Here is a 17,327-nt window from a genome sequence, read left to right as displayed (position 1 = left end):
GAGTCAAATTCCCGACCAATATCCCTCTCCCAAGCCAGTTGGGAAGAGGCCTTTATCAGGCCTTGACTTGAGTTGAGGTGGGTGTACCAGAAGGAGATAGCTGCTTTATTATTTCCAGTTGAAAGTCTAGATAAAAAAATAGCTGGAGGGTGTTGAAGGGGGGAGCCCTGTGGGTACACGGAATGTAGCCAGTGCCTAACCTGGAGGAATTTGTAAAAATCTTGATTAGGAATGTGGAATTTATCCCTCAATTCAGAGAAGGATAGTAGCCCTGAGTCAGAGTAGAGGCGTTTAAGAGTGGTGATGCCCCTTAAATACCACAGAGAGAGATTTAGATTGGGAATAAGTTTCGAAACTGCAAGGAGGGAAAGATTAGAGGTAGGGAGGGTGACAAGGTTAGAGGACTTTAGGAATTTGTCCCAGGTTGTCAGTGCATCAAACGTGAGATGAGGGAGGGTAGACTGGGGGGGTCTCCAGGACTTAGGGATCCAGAGAAGATCAGCCAATGGGAATGTACTATTGAGACCTCTCTCCAAGTCGACCCAGGATTTAAGGGCGCCCGGGAGAGACCAGTCCCGAAGCTGAGCTAAGATGGCCGCATCCTGGTGTTTGACCAAATCCGGCAAGGCCAAGCCCCCTGTTTTTTTTGAGCATGCCATAATTGAATGGGCTAGTTTAGGGGGTTTCCCTTTCCATTCATAGGAGGTAAGTAAGTTGCGTAATTTGTCCATATAAGATTTGGGTAGCTTAAAAGGCAAAGTCCTAAATAAATACATCATTTTGGGCAGAAGGGACATTTTAAATGCGGCTATCCTGCGTAACCAGGAGACCTCATAGTGCTGCCACACTTTATCCAGAGTGTTTAGCTGGATTAATAATGGACCATAATTGGCCTCCAAGAGGGAATCTAAATGTGAGCTTATCATGATTCCCAAATAGGGCATGGAAAGGGACCTCCAAGCATATGGAAAGGCCGTCTTGAGGCGACCCAGATGGGGCTCTGACAAGTTAATAGGGAGAGCGTCCGTTTTAGTTGTATTTAATTTGTAGTAAGAGGCCCTTCCAAATTCCTGTAGCAAATCGTGTAAGAGTGGAAGTGAGGTCTCAGAGTTAGTCACGTACAGCAAAATGTCGTCCGCAAAAAGAAAGAGTTTGTGAGTAGTAGCAGCTAAAGTGATGCCAGGGAGTTGCGGATGTTGCCGGATTTGCTCGGCCAAGGGTTCGATTGCCAAGAGAAAAATGAGGGGCGAGAGGGGGCAGCGTTGTCTGGTACCATTTGAGAGTGTGAATTTGGCTGATGAGAAGCCATTACTATAGACCGGTGCGGAGGGACCCTTATACAGAGCTAGTATGGATTGAAGTATACCCCCACTAAAACCAAACAGATCAAGGACCCACGCCAAATAATAGCCCCAATGAAGCCTATCGAAGGCTTTTTCCGCGTCTAACCACATGATAAGTAGTTCATGATGGTGTTTATTAGCTTGCTCTAGTATATTAATCGTTCTACGTGTATTGTCGGATGCTTGTCTTCCGGGGACAAAGCCAACCTGGTCTGGGTGTATCAAGGCTGGGATAAGGGGGTTAAGCCTATTGGCAATCAATTTGGCATGAATTTTAATGTCCGTATTAAGAAGGGAGATTGGTCTATAGTTCTGACATTTAGTTGGGTCCTTGCCCGGTTTGGGTATCGTGACAATACGGGACTCCAGCATCTCCGCAAGAACATTCCCCTGGTGGGTGACTGCATTAAATAACTGTTCTAGGAGTGGGGTAAGTTCAGTCTGGAATGTAGCATAGAAATTGTTAATAAATCCGTCAGGACCTGGAGCTTTGTCTTTAGGTAAGGATTTAATAACACGTGTAATCTCGGCCTGAGACTATGGGGCATTCAAGGAAATTAAAGAGTCAGAGTCCAAAGAAGGCAATTTTAGATGGCTCAAAAAATTCTCAATCAAATTTGGGGTCGGTTGGGGGGGAGATATCACATTCAGATAGATTGTAAAGTTTAGAATAGTAAGCTGCAAATTTATTGGCTATATCTCGTGGGTTAGACGTTCTGACACCGGATTCATCTACTAGAAATGTAATACGATTTTGGGCCCTTTGTCCTCTTAATTTTCTAGCAAGCAGCCTCCCTGCTCTTTTCCCTGAAACTTAGTATTTCTGTCGGAGTCTACTCAAGGCTTGTTGAGTACAAAAAAGTAATCATTTTTGCAATTGATCTTTTACTAGAGATAGGCGAATTTTAAGGTCTTCTGAGGGATGGGTTTTGTTCAAAGACTCAAGGGAGGACAACTCCGCCTCCAACCTCCTTTGATTGCTGAATGGCTGTACCTTGTACTACGGCTTTGAGCGTGCATCAGAAATTAAAGATGGAGGTATCCTCCGGGGAGTTGGTGTCAATATACATATCAAGCTTTGCCTCGAAAGAGGTCAAAAGATATGGGGCCATTCGCCAAGAACCAGGGGGAATTATTTGTTGCGGGTATCGCCAGGTCCAAACCACTGGAGCATGGTCAGACCACGACATCGGGAGGATCTTAGTTGACTTGGTATTCTGCAGAGACCACTTATCCGAGAGAATGAGGTATATTCTAGAATAAGAATTATGTACTGCAGAGTAATATGTGTAGTCTTGCGCTAAGTGGGCGTGCGTCCTCCAGACATCGTATAGTCCATACTCCACCAATAGTCTGGCAAAGGCAGCTGAGGGACCCTGTGTATTATCCGCTGAGCGGGAGGATGGCTGTGAAGATCTGTCTAATTTAGGATCAGATACAATGTTGAAGTCTTCCATAAGAATGAGTGTGCCCTGTTTATATTTCTCAATTTCTCGTAGTGTGGTTCTGAGGAAAGGGATTTGTCTTGAGTTGGGCGCATATAATGAGACAATTGATTCCAATTTACCATCTAGTAAACCCACCACAATAAGGTATCTCCCATTTTTATCCTCGATCTTACAGTTAAGAGTAAAATTGGATTTGGAATTGAACAGGAGGGCTACTCCATTACGTTTGAAAGGAGCATTTGCAGTATAACAAACTGGATATTTTTGGTCTTTAGAAGCCGGGGGGCTCTAGCCAAGAAATGCGTTTCCTGTACTGCTACAATATCGGCTTTTTGCTTATAAAAAAAGGATAATGCTAAACGTCTTTTAGCAGGAGAGTTCAATCCCCTTACATTTAGAGATAGAACCTTGACCATTTTGGCTTACTATGAGTCTTTGGGTACCTCGTGAAGAAATAACCTTTGGTAAGTAAAAAGACGTGCTTGCCTGCAGGGGGAGGGGGGCTAAGGAAAAGAGGAAAGCTGCGGGGAGGATGGAAGGTTAACAAAACACAAAAACAAACATAAATAACCCCAATACTGGGATTAAAGTAGTTGCCAGAGGGAGACATCATCTGGAAAAATCAGTAACTATGGGGACGTGGCCCTAGAAACAATGTACCCGCCCAAGATCGTACCACCATTGAGTGTCAAAGAACAACAAAGAAAAAAAATGAAGAATGGCATAAAACAAAACAAAAACAATTACAATTATCACCTGTAAAGTTAGCATTACAAGAAACACAGAAAATACTGCTATATATTGAAGGAGTAAATAAATAACCTAAACAAGCCTATAAATTAAGTATATAGTTTGGTTATTACGTAAGAAAAAGAAAAAAAAGGGTATATATCAACTAGATATCCTATATATAAACTCTCAAAAAGTCCCACTCAGCTCTAAAGCTGAAACTGCTCACCGACCGAAGATATGCGATCTGTCCACCCACTGAAGCTTCACTTCGTTATATTAGATGGAATTGGAAACCGTAGTGAAGCAGACTTTAAAGCGTCCAGAGGGCTTAATGAAGAACTGGATCGTCCCTACAGGAGGCAGGCCTTCGAACAAAAGTGTCAAACATAGACAAGAGATTATTTGCGATTCTGCAACCGGACATGGCTAGATCTTCCAAGATGAAGACAAAGGAGCTGAGGCTGTGGTTGCGGTATGAATGTCCCAGGATTTCAAGAGTTGGACACCTTCTTCCACTGCGGCTATCACATGGGTGGAGTTGTTACGCGGGATAATAAGCTTAACTGGAAAGCCCCAACGATATTGAATTTGGTTCTCCCTGAGCGCTTTAGTGATAGGCTGGAACGTGCGATGTTTAGCAACAGTGGCTGGGGAGAAATCCGGAAACAGTTGCAGATTTTGTAAAGCCTCTTCCGCTGCCTGTGTTCTAGCTGCCTGTAGGATTCTTTCCTTGATGTGGAAGAAGTGTACCCGCATAAGCGTATCGCGGGGAGCCAACTCCAGCCCGCCTCTCGGTTTCGGCAGTCTGTGAATGCGCTCTAAAAGAAGATCTTGATCAGAGGCTTCAGGAAGGAGTTTCTTGAATAGGCTTTTAGCAAAGTCCGGGAGTTCTGAAATTGAGACCGACTCCGGAACACCCCGCAGCCTCAAGTTGTTTCTCCTGGAACGGTCTTCTACATCAGCCAACTTATCGGCCATCCCATATACAAAGGTTTCCAATTTCTCATGGGACGTAATGAGAGCATTATGAGACGCTGCAAATTCTTCCATCTTGTCTTCAATGTGGGAGGTTCTCCCACCAACTTCCGCCACCTGCGCTTTGACCTCCCGGATCAAGAAGCGCATCTCAGATAGAACATCCGTTTTGAAAGAGTCAAACATTAATTGCATGGATTTAATGGTGACAAGGGCGTCCTGGTCCATTTGTGATAGAACCGAGGTGGCGGTAGACTGAGTCTGAGCTGGTGAAGTTGCCCTGGATTCCGGGTGCTCTGGGTCTTTATGTTTAGGGACCGCTCCAGCAGAAGGTGAGAATTGAGGTTTGAAGAACTGTACGGCCGACGGTGTCTTTGAGGACTTATGCCTTTTAGGAGCCATAGCCAGGCCAAGTCCCAAATAGCGTATAGAGGGGACTAAATACTTTAGATACTTTAAGGATGGATCCGAGAGCCACTGTTGTTAACATAGTAAGAGGCTAATCAAGGGGCATATTCGGAAACGATACAGGTGATAAAGGGCTTAAGATATCCCGGGCGGGTCACCCATTTCACGGTCACATTAGTCGCATCTTCATGAAAAATTTTATTTATTTATTTTTTCTTTTCTTTTTTTTCTTTTAAAAGATAGGTGAACTGCCACTTTCTTGTATTAGGCTCACTTCAACTGTAACATTGCTGTTTGGCCGCTAGATGGCAGTGCAGGCAGAATTACACAGAGATTATAATATGCAGCAGTTCCATTCACTGTGTACTCACGGCCGGAAGAGAAGCCCAGTAATGGAGTCCAGGACTTCCGGGTTGGATGAATTACCGCTGCAGTCAGGCTCTCCAAGACCGTTGGATTTTACCGGTAAGAGGCTCCTTTGAGTGAGGCACAGGCTCCAGTCCCCACTAATCGCCAACAGCCCTGGCCAGGATACATGGGTCTCACCGCGTCTGCCTGCAGAGAGTGCCAACCAGGGGGCTATTTCAGACCTAGCATCCAGCGTGGGGGGGTCTTGCCCAGCAGAAAGTTGCTGGCCATGAGAAGGGCGCCAGGGCGCAGAGGTCTGCAGAGGGAGCGGGTCCGGTTTCTCTGGCGCCTGGACTGGTGGGTGGTAGGTCTTCGCTCGCTCAGCACACTCTCCGGTCTTTGATAGAGGTGGGGAGAGGAAGGCAGCCCCTGCAGAGATATCTGGATGGGTGGTAGGAGTGCAAGACACGCCAAACCGCGGCAGTAGGCCCAGGTGCGGTCACGACGATTCAGGGCAGCCACAAAGAGCATTCAAACTCCCAAGTGTGCGGGAGAGTGTAGCGCAGGTGGTGGTCGCGCTCAGGAGGCGAAAAGGTGGCTGCAAGACCCTGAAAACCAGCAGCAAATACACTGTTGACGGAGAGCTGGGGAAAGAGACATCCGGCAAGTATGGCAGTCAAGCCACGCCCCCAGGGGGAGGTAAATTTAAAATGTGCGGACAGATTTATAGTTGGGGTAGGGCACGGCCTAGTGCAAATTAATAAACTAATTTGCACCTCTTTCATTGTAACATGGTTTTGCCCAGTTCAAATTTACTCTTTTTTTTGCCTGACTCTCCTTAATGACTCAAGCCTTAGGGGTGAATCTACTCAAGGTACATTATCAGAAATAGTGATAAAACTTACAATTTGTTTCATGATTTACAGGTCAATTTGCTAATCACCAAAACCATTAATGGCAAACAGACCTAGAAATAATCAGTTTTACAAAACTTTCACAAATAAAGAAATCGCCAGACATCACACAATTACTATAATCGTCCATAGCAACCAATCAGTTCCTAAGAAGCGAGCTAGATGCCCATGAAACGCGGGACTTTTCAGAAAAAGGATCCATTTGTAGGCTGCTATCCCCAGACTGCAGACCGTGAGACTGTGTCTTCTTTTATATATGAATGATCCCACCTGAAAACTGGAAATAAAAACTTTTTTTAATGTGAGAAGTTAAGTGAAGATTTCCATTTCTCATACTGGAATTATCGGGAAAATAATGAAGTCGCTTGTGACTGCTTATTAATGAGGAATAGCTGAAAGGAATTTCATTGCTGAATATTCTAAGAAGAAAGGTGAGCAGGATTTGACGATTGTCATAACAAAATGGTATACACTATTGGTGTTTCCCTTTTTTTCATATGTTGTGCACCAGAGACTTGCAAAGATAATATTGATAACCTGTGGAGTGATTACGAGGATCTTCCAATTCACCTGGCAGCAAGTAAAACTGCATTTTCATAAGAATTTGGCATCGGTTGTAATATTTTATTTTACTGACTCCAGAGGGTATGTATAGATCTGATGAGATTAAACTATCTAGTGTGAAAACACAAATTATCAGATTGTCTGCTGATACATAAGTGAGAGGAGGGCAATGATATTGTTCAGAAAGAACATTATTTTAATGTCACAAAGATAAGTGTAATGGTATTATTCTTTATCAAAGAGCAGCACTTGGATAATTGGTCCACAAAGCTAAACTATTTTAGCAGTGTGAGGCCACTTGCCCTCTTACAATTTTAAATCTGATGTGATTTGTGGTTCCAGTATATTTCCTAATGTAAATTGAGCCCAGAAACAACAGAAAGTAAAAAGAAAAAACAAGCACAATTCATACACTTATGAGAAATAATGCATATACAATAATAAAAAATGAATGTATATTTATAAGCTATTGATAGAAATAGGCAAATATACATCACACTAATTTGATTTGGTTAGATTTTGGCTGATTGAGATGCCACTCAGAAATGTGTAATTTCAATTGTGAAGCCTAAAAAATGATCTCAAAGAAAGGGTTAACAATACTATTTGAAAGCATTTAGGTGACTGTGGAACATTGTTTTCAGTCACTGAGAACACTACTATTTATTTTAAGCACACGTACATATCATTACTATTACCTGGCCACTCATTACAGTCAATGGTCTCAATAGCTAAGCCAAGTCAGCAAAGAACAGACAGTAGGTCACATAAGGGTTGATTAAAAAGTTGTTAATGACTGATTGGAACCACTGTTACATTTATGTACTTTTATGGGATCCAGTCAGTTTAGCACTGCCATGGTGTAGATGTGTAGAATTCTGTATCTCTAGCACCTCACATGTGGATGTCATATTTGGCATAGCTGCAAGATGATAAACTGTGGCTCTGTCTGGCCATTGGTGGAGCTAGGATTGATATTGTGGTTCAGAACTTGAGACTCACTGATCATTGCATGAATTAGGCACTTTTGATAATGTTTTCTGGATCTGTCATGCATGGAAGTCTGATTCAGACTGGATTGACATGGTCATAAAATGTCCTCTTATAATTAAAATTCAATTAATTATAACATAAAAACAGCATCAAATAGCTAAACAAATTGCTTTACTATCAGTGAATTAGGCAGGACTAAAGGTAAAAGTTTAATTAGAAGATTTGACATAAGAGCTTTTGTAATTTTAAGCTTGCTTTCACTTGTCTGTAACTTTGCTGTATTTTTTATAAATAGAACATTCAGTCATAAGGGAAAGAAATATATAATCATAAAAACAAAGATCATCACAACTGATGTCCTTTAGACATTTACCTTGTAGAATTACTACATTGTATCCACTATAACATAATGTAATTTGCACCCACACACCCGACCAATTGTTAATAATAATAATTAATTGGAAATTATATATGTCTCACAAGCTATCAGGTCCCTTACAAGTCCACTAAATTTATATCATCCATTCATCATGAATGTATGAATGTCATGTAGAGTTTCATGTAGTCCACAACCTAAAAAAACAGACACATGAGGTTTGCATAATTTTGCAGTATTAATATGCATTCAAGGGGAGAAAAAACTTTCTCACAGTAATAGTATTGTCTGGGACCAAAGGTCTGATTCCAACCAAAGCACTGTTTGTATGGAGTTTGTATGTTCTCCCCATGTTTGGGTCGGTTTCCCCCTGAGTGCCCCAGTCTCCTCCTACAGTCCAAAACATACTGGAAGGTTAATTGCCTGCTGACCAAACGGACACTAGTGTGTGTGTTTGTGTGATAGAAAATTTGGCCTGTAGTGTAAGCTCCAAAGGAGCAGAACCTGATGGGCTGAAAGATTAAATATTATATGCAAACCACTGCAAACAACTAGCCTGTCCAGTGCATTTAGTATGTCTTAAATAAAAACATAAGGTATTAGACCATATTTTGGCTCAAACATAAAAGCTATGTATTATTGATAAAAAGAACATTGCAATGTTAAATGACTGACATTCAGCTGCAAGCTTATATGTTATGGCCATTGGGTTTTGTACATGGTGCCTGTGGCCACAATTGTTCAGTGTGTACAAGCTTATTGATCCATATTTTCTCTACATGTCAATGCATGCCCCCAATGCTTTTTAAAGTGTTCCTTACACGCATTGGAGGCAACTATTTTGAGGGCTAAGCATTCATTAGTGTGCTGCCTATTAATTCAGTAGAATCTACTTCCTCGTAAATATTTGACCTAAAGCTTCTAAATGATAGAAGTAGTTTCTAGTGAATTAAGGATGTAAGCTCTCATGAGCAGGGCCCTCTTTCCTTGCTCCTTTTACTGTTCCTTTACCCTCTGTACCTCTTGGCCTGCTTCGCTAGCCCTGTTTTCCCTGTTTAAGCTTTTAAGCTTTGGCCTTCTTCTCGCTGATTTCTACCATCCCTTTCACTATCTGTCCCAGATATAATCTGATTTGCTTTACCCTGTCAGCTGTGTTTGTATACATTTTTGTATCATGTTGTGTGTTGGTTCTGTTTTCTGTATATGTAATGTACGGCGCTGCGGACCCTTTGTAGCGCCTTATAAGTCAAAGACAATAATAATAATAATAATAATAATAATAATAATTAATAATCTGCATATATTCTCAATAGCTGCCTCTACTTTGCACATGGTTTTAAATACAAGAGAGCATTCAGAGGGGGGGTGTTTTTAACTTGAGTCTCCAAGCCCCCTTACTGTATTGCACTTGAATGTGAATTCCCCTGATCCGAAAATAGTATTAAATCCGAAATAGTGTTCAGGAATACATCTATTGAGACCAAAAATGTTACTTTCATAAATCAATGACTTCCGCAGCGTATTGACATTTTAGGGGATTTAGTTATGTGTTTTACTTGTGTTGCTTTCTAGTGATGAGGGTGCCATACAAAACCTTTAGTTCACACTTATGCACACAAATTAGGTGTTGTGGAGAAATACGCCAATTTGTAGTGGTGCTAAGTTCCAGTGAAACAGTCGCAGAGATTCGCATTTGCTTTGACACTCCATGAAATGCCATCATGCACTGTATTTGTAAATCATCATTTCACAGAATTAATACTATATGAATAGAACTACAACAATGGTTTTCAATTCATTCTGCTATGTAATGCGGTTGGGGTAGATCTAGGAACATATAAGGCAAATTACGTAGACGAAATGTGCAAAATTATGTGGTCAAATGCGGAAAAAGGTGAATGTTTCACTGAAGAGTTTTGACAATTTTGCCCATATCTAGTTTCAGTCTTTAATCAGGATTAAATAAAGATAAACTCCAATAAAGCACAAATGACATCACAGACTCACGACTCTGTTCATCATTTTATTTATAAGCTATTTTGTAGTATGTTTTTTTTTCCTAAGCTAGAATTAGCTAGAGATCATTGCTTTTACTATATAAAATTTTCCATAAGTAACTGCATTATGAAAACTGTCATAAGAGATAATGTGTTGAGCCTTGACCTGAATCAATTAGACTGGCCTTTTTATTGCCTTGGGGTATATTAGCCAGCATTTATAAAGACATTTGCCTGAACAAACACAGTAAATTGTCATGGAGAGGTTGTGTATGAGACAAAAATCCTGCTTAAAATTCAGATTTATTCTTATATACACTTTTGAGTAAATAATTATGCAGAAGATTAGAACTTACACATATTTAATCCAACAAGAAAAGTAGGACATTTCCAATTCTCCTTGTTGTGCTGTAAGTAATAGTTTAATATTCTGGGTGGCCAAGTTAGCCTTAAGATGTAAGAAAACTAATGAGAATGCAACTGCTGTTATTTGTGATATCAATCAGCTTTAGCTCTTTACTGCCCTCTGCTGATGTTTATAACAGATTGCTTCAAATGCTATCATCCCCAGGAAGAATTAGCATAAAAAATATCTGCTGTCATTAGCATAAGTATCCAGCCAAGACAGGAGGATAATTGCACCAACAATGCAAAGAAAACAGCTGACAGCAGTTTTATTGCTAAGCAATTGTTGTACTAGTTGATGTTTTGCAGCCTTACATTGCCTCGCACAGTAGAATACAACTATAGTTATACTAAAGGCAAAAGTAAACACTGAAAATGAGATATAAAAGTATGCCTTTAATTATGTTATTATGTTTTTTACCAAACTCACTAAAAATGTTTTAACTGTATTTTGTTACATTGGTATGTTTGCAATAATCTAATAGTTATAGTCAAGTCTATTTGAATCATAAATCATCTTAACATACTTCACTGGTTATGTTAGGCATGTTTTGTTGTCCAAATGCGCCCATTTGACTCGTGTGTGCAAACAAAAGGTGCACAGCCCATTTAGCTTTTTGGAAGTCCGTACTTGTCAGAGGTGCACAACATTGGTATTTGCGGACATAAAATGGAAAAATCAACACTTAAACCAGAAGTACACTCCTAAATGTGCAATCTCCACCCCTTACATGTCTAGTCTGAAAACCTGAAATCTCTTTGTGCATGTTTGTGTAATACACAGCACATAACTATAGCTATCTCCCACAATGTAAGGAATTCCCTGGTGCTCCCATCCGCTCACATTTGATGGAGCAACATTTTGCTCCCCACTGTCCCTGCCATGTAGACACAAAAGGCCGTGCACTTACCCATACAAATGGACGCCATCACAAATAATAGTTGCTTGAAACCACAAAAGAAGAAAACATCCATTTGTTTGGCATGTCTGTATTTTGCAGGTTTATAAATAATTATTCGTATTTTTTTAATGGAATGACTAAAAAATACTACTGATGAGCAAGTTAATACTTGTATATTTATTTCCCTATTAGTGCAGCAAAAAACAAATGCAGCAAAATTAATTTTGAAGTCACATATTTTACACGAATATACATACACATACTTTACTTTAGCAAAACTTATTAACATTAAGTTTTTATTTGTACTGGTTTATTTAGTTTTTTTAGAGGATTAATACACATTGAAAGGACACTATGTATGCATAACTCCGAACTCAGAAATGTTCAAAGAACATTTACAATTTGTTAAAAAATTTTCACACTGCCCTAGAAAAACATATGTTTACAACTAGAGATGTATGAAATGTCAGAAATCCTATGCACCACAGTACCCATGATTTTTTTTTTATAAATTAATGAATTGCATTGAATTTTGCAAATCATGGTTTCTACTGCTTACTTAGCAATTGTTTCATTCCATCATCCCAAATCAGTGAATCATAATTTTCCTTACACAGTTTTAGAATTTAAGAGTTTTTGGAATTGAATGTGCCATATTGCAAAGCAAGGAATGCCCCCAAAACTTTTCACACTCCACTACTAGGTGCATCTATACACCAGCTCTACACTTAAAAAGGAACACCATTGCACCATCCATCTCCTCCTGGTAGCTGGTGGAAACAACACACACCATTTTGTGCAAACCCATTTTGGGTGACAATTAGACACACCAGCACGATACAGTCATGGCCAAAAGTTTTGAAAATGAAACAAGTATTGGTTTTCACAAAATTTGCTGATTCAGTGTTCTTAGACCTTTTTGTCAGATGTTGCTATGGTATACTGAAGTAAAATTACAAGTATTTCATAAGTGTCAAAGGCTTTTATTGACAATTACATTAAGTTTATGCAAAGAGTCATTATTTGCAGTGTTGACACTTCTTTTTGAAGACCTCTGCAATTCACCCTGGCATGCTGTCAATCAACTTCTGGGTCACATACTGACTGATGGCTGCCCATGTTTGCCTAATAAATACTTGGATTTTTTCAGAATTTGTGGGGTTTTGTTTCTCCACCCATCTTTTGAGGATTGACCACAAGTTCTTAATGGGATTAAGATCTGGGGGGTTTCCTGGCCATGGACCCAAAATTTTAATGTTTTGATCCCACTTAGTTATCACTTTTGCCTTATGGCAAGGTGCTCCATCATACTGGAAAAGGCATTGTTCATCACCAAACTGTTCTTGGATGGTTGGGAGAAGTTGCTCTTGGAGGATGTTTTGGTACCATTCTTTATTTATGACTGTGTTCTCAGGCAAAATTGCGAGTGAGCCCAATCCCTTGGCTGAGAAGCAATCACACACATGAATGATCTCAGGATGCTTTACTGTTGGCATGACACAGGACTGTTAGTAGCGCTCACCTTTCTTTCTCTGGACAAGCGCTTTTCCAGATGCCCCAAACAATCTGAAAATTACTTTACCACAGTACTCAGAGGTCCAATCCCTGTACCTTTTGCAGAATGTCAGGCTATCCTTGATGTTTTTCCTGGAGTGAAGTGGCTTCTTTGCTGGCCTTCTTGACACCAGGCCATCCTCCAAAAGTCTTCGCCTCACTGTGCGTACAGATGCACTCACAACTACCTGCTGCCATTCCTGAGCAAGCTCTGCACTGGTGGTGCCCAGATCCCGCAGCTGAATCAACTTTAGGAGATGGTCCTGGTGCTTGCTGGATGTTCTTGGGTGCCCTGAAGCCTTCTTCACAACTATTTAACCTCTCTCCTTGAAGTTCTTGATGATCCCATAAATGGTTGATTTAGGTGCAATCCTACTAGCAGCAATATCCTTACCTGTGAAGCCCTTTTTGTGTAACGGGATGATGACTGCTCGTGTTTCTTTGCAGATAACCATGATTAATAGAGGAAGAACAATGATTTCAAGCATCACCCTTCTTTTAAAGCTTCCAGTTTGTTATTCTAACTCAATCAGCATGACAGAGTGATTTCCAGCCTTCTCCTCATCAACACTCTCACCTGTGATAATGAGAGAATCACTGACCTGATGTCAGCTGGTACTTTTGTGGCATGGCTGAAATGCAGTGGAAATGTTTTGGGGATAAAGTTCATGTCATGGCGAAGACGAATTTTGAAATTAATTTCAATTCATCTGATCACTCTTCATGACATTCTGGAGTATATGCAAATTGGCATTATAAAAATTGAGGCAGCAGACTTTGTGAAAAATAATATTTGTGTCATTCTCAAAACTTTTGGCCATGACTGTGCAAGGCACATGATAATACCAGAGAGAGTTTTTCCTTGCATCTTAGCAGTTTTGCATGTACTAAAAACCCTACCAAGTGTCCAACTCTAAGAGAGATCTGCTGAACAATGCACAATCATAAGGAGAAATGTGTATTTGCAGTTTAATATCTTATGGAATTTAGTTTCTAACCAATCAAAAGCATTTTCCCATGCTAGCTGCATTGAAGGAAGTCCCAGGGACTCCAGACTTTAATAGCTGTACTTCAGTTGTTATAATTATTGTTATATATTACTTGTTTTTTTCCCGTTTGCAAAATGACTGAACAGAAACAGAAAGGAAATATATAGTATATATATTAAGCTTAATAAAGTGGTAAATGGGGGCTTTGGGGAGTCTTTTCTTCAGTTAAAATCTATTTGATATTGTATATGTATTTTTTTTTACTCTTTTGGTGTAATGGAAAGTGGTTTTAGGAAACCCTTGCCATTATATTGGGACCACTGCAATGGAAAAGTTGCAACTCCAGGGGTTCCAATATATTAATAACTGTAGTCTCTAAAGCTTATGGAGTTGAGAAAAGCCTGTGGAGGACGGTCTAATAAACTGTTTTTTGTGTTTGTCACCCCAGAGGGGCACCAGCCTGCTCTGTCCTTTTGTAAATTATTTATTTTTAGCATATATACTGCACTGTATATGGGAAGTGTTTTTCTCTGCCATCTCTGAACTGGTGCATAATTCAAGTCATTTTACGGATGAGAAGGAATGGTTGTGCAAACAATGAATGTCCCTGAAAATCCACCCTGTATTTCATGGGGTTTTTGTACACATACATGGCTAATAAAGTAATGTCTTGAATGAATGTGTTTTGCACCTCACTTATGAGCCCATGATGGCCAATACAAACCTCTTGAGAGATGCCTCTACAAGACACAAGTGTGCCAAGGTGTTCAAAGATGCAGAAAGATGTCCAGAGGTTTACAATATTTAAGTGTACATGTAAAATAACAAGTCCAACCTACCACTTTTCTCCTAAAATTATGCTTGGTTTACCATACCATACCATAATATATAGCCTCAATTAAGCATGAGAGTAAGTGATCATGTGGCACCTCTGTGTCTGAAACTTTCTTGTACATTGGGCAAAATGTGCCTAGAAAAGTTTCTCTCCACCAGAGCGCAATTGGAAGGCACATAGGGCCTTTGTGTGCCATAACTAGCATGAAATAGGACCTTATGCCAATCAGCGCAATTGCATTAAATTCATGTCTGAACACAAATGACACTTTTTGTGCCTACATATATTGTGGCATTTCCCAAAACATAAAATATGCAGGCATGTTCTGTGAAGTTAATATTTCCTTTATTTTGTATTGGCCTAAAAGGTTCTCTGGATACATAGCATATGGTTTTCCATAAATTGCACCTATTGGGTTTGTTTTTACAATGCTTTAATTAGACAGTTTATTCTAAGTAGGAAAGGACATGAATGATCAGAAGGATTGCATGGCTGTGATCTGCATATGTTAAGTGAGTTTCCTGAAATAATGTCTGGGCTCTGATGAGCTTAACCTAATTAACAAAACATTTTAACCACTTTTGTCTGAGAGGAAAATCATTATTTAAAATTTAATATTTTAAAATTAGCCCTTTCTTTGTTTCCATTTATCTCATTTCAGTGATCTTTCTCTCTGTACAATATGTAATTTTGAATTGATCCACAGCAATAGGAACACTGAGGTATCTAATCTGTGCTTTGCAAGGAATTTCCTTACTGTGCCCAACAGTCAACGCTACAGCTGGTAAAACAACTGCTCCTCTACAAACGCCACCAAACTCCTCTTTGGCAGAAATCTAGGTGCATTTGTATGAACTGAGGCACATATTACCACCAAAGAGGAGTTTGCACTCCAGCGTAAACATTGGCTCTTTGTAACTGATGCCCATTGCGTTGAGATCACAATTAATAGCCTGTGTATAGCCACGCTTAGTTTAATGGTGGTATGAAAAGCAGAGGAATCTGTGCTTTGCTATTGTTAGTGTGTTAGGTTAGACTATCAGAGGCACAGAGAGTTAGAGCTACAGATAGGTCAAAAATAGAGGAATAGCTCGGTGGCTTAGTGGTTAGCACTTCTGCCTCACAGCACTGGGGTCATGAGTTCGATTCCCGACCATGGCCTTATCTGTGTGGAGTTTGTATGTTCTTGCCGTGTTTGCGTGGGTTTCCTCCAGGTGCCCCGGTTTCCTCCCACACTCCAAAAACATACTTGTAGGTTAATTGGCTGCTATTAAATTGCTCTTAGTCTCTCTTGGTGTGTGTATATGTATGTTAGGGAATTTAGATTGTAAGCTCCAATGGGGCAGGGACTGATGTGAGTGAGTTCTCTATACAGCGCTGTGAAATTAGTGGTGCTATATAAATAGATGATGATGATGATGATCTTAGAACTTAGAAGATTGTAACTTAGTGTGTCTATGTCAGGAATGTTGCTGTGTCCATGTATGTTACCAATGCATTTAACTTCTTATATTCACCTCGCTCCTTGTATTTATATAGAGATACCTTAAACAATCTGATAATGTATTCAATTAGAAATACCTCTATGAAGCACATTTGTAGCCCAAAGTCCACCTTTATAATGTCCAACTTCAAATCAAAGTCCTCTTTGCACACCATTTTCCATCCAGTGCAGCATCATTCCAGTATTGCTCTGTGCGCTGAATTTGTTAGAAAGTGAAAATGTCCTCTCAACATAGAGTGTTCAATCTATGAGAGTAGTAGAGAACTGTAGGCATTTATTTAAGAGTTAAAATCAATATTCACTTACATAAAAGCAGACTATGACGAGCATCATGTGCAAAGTCTGTACTTTCCAAGTCCCAGCTATAGAACCTGGAAGTGCCGTCAGCTTTACTTGGAGTCCTAATCCTCCTCTGTATTTTCACCACTATCCTTGCCGTTTTGTTAATAAGAACCTATTGATGTCAATGTAGTCTATATAGCTGATCAAGTTGCAGGTTTGTTGGTGTATGTACAAATCCAACTTCCTGAGGAAGCAACATCTGTGATTTCAGTGATTTTGCAATGTCTGGGGATTTGGGGGGAAAGGTTTGGAAAACTGGTGTTTTTTATGTACTTTTACATTTAATAGTTTCAGAAATTAGAGAAACTGACCTGTAATAACATATTTTCTCACAGTGTTTTTTTTAACAGTATTTTATTGTTATGAGGCACTACACATCTCATCGGGCCATGGACGTCAGGGCATGCTGGTGCTTATAGTTCTACAGGCACCAACATGCTTTGGCAGATATGGGTATGCTGGCACTTGCACCTAGAAAAGCACCAACATAACCAAGCAGATTATGGCTGCCAGAGTTCCTGGAAGCAGTAATGCTTCATACAAAAAAAATAAATGGTTTCTTACATTTTCTCTTTAGTACCCCAACACCCACTGATGTATCAGTGCTTTCACTGTTTTTTTGTTGTTTCCTAAGGGTTGGGCCCACATCTTCTTTGCAGGCCCAATCATCATCAGCACAGATCTTTGACCTTGGGGTA

This window comes from Mixophyes fleayi, chromosome 1 (assembly GCF_038048845.1).
Source record: "Mixophyes fleayi isolate aMixFle1 chromosome 1, aMixFle1.hap1, whole genome shotgun sequence".
Classification (NCBI taxonomy): Eukaryota; Metazoa; Chordata; class Amphibia; order Anura; family Limnodynastidae; genus Mixophyes; species Mixophyes fleayi.
The sequence above is the reverse complement of the archived record's forward strand: the minus strand, read 5'-3'. Positions refer to the sequence as shown.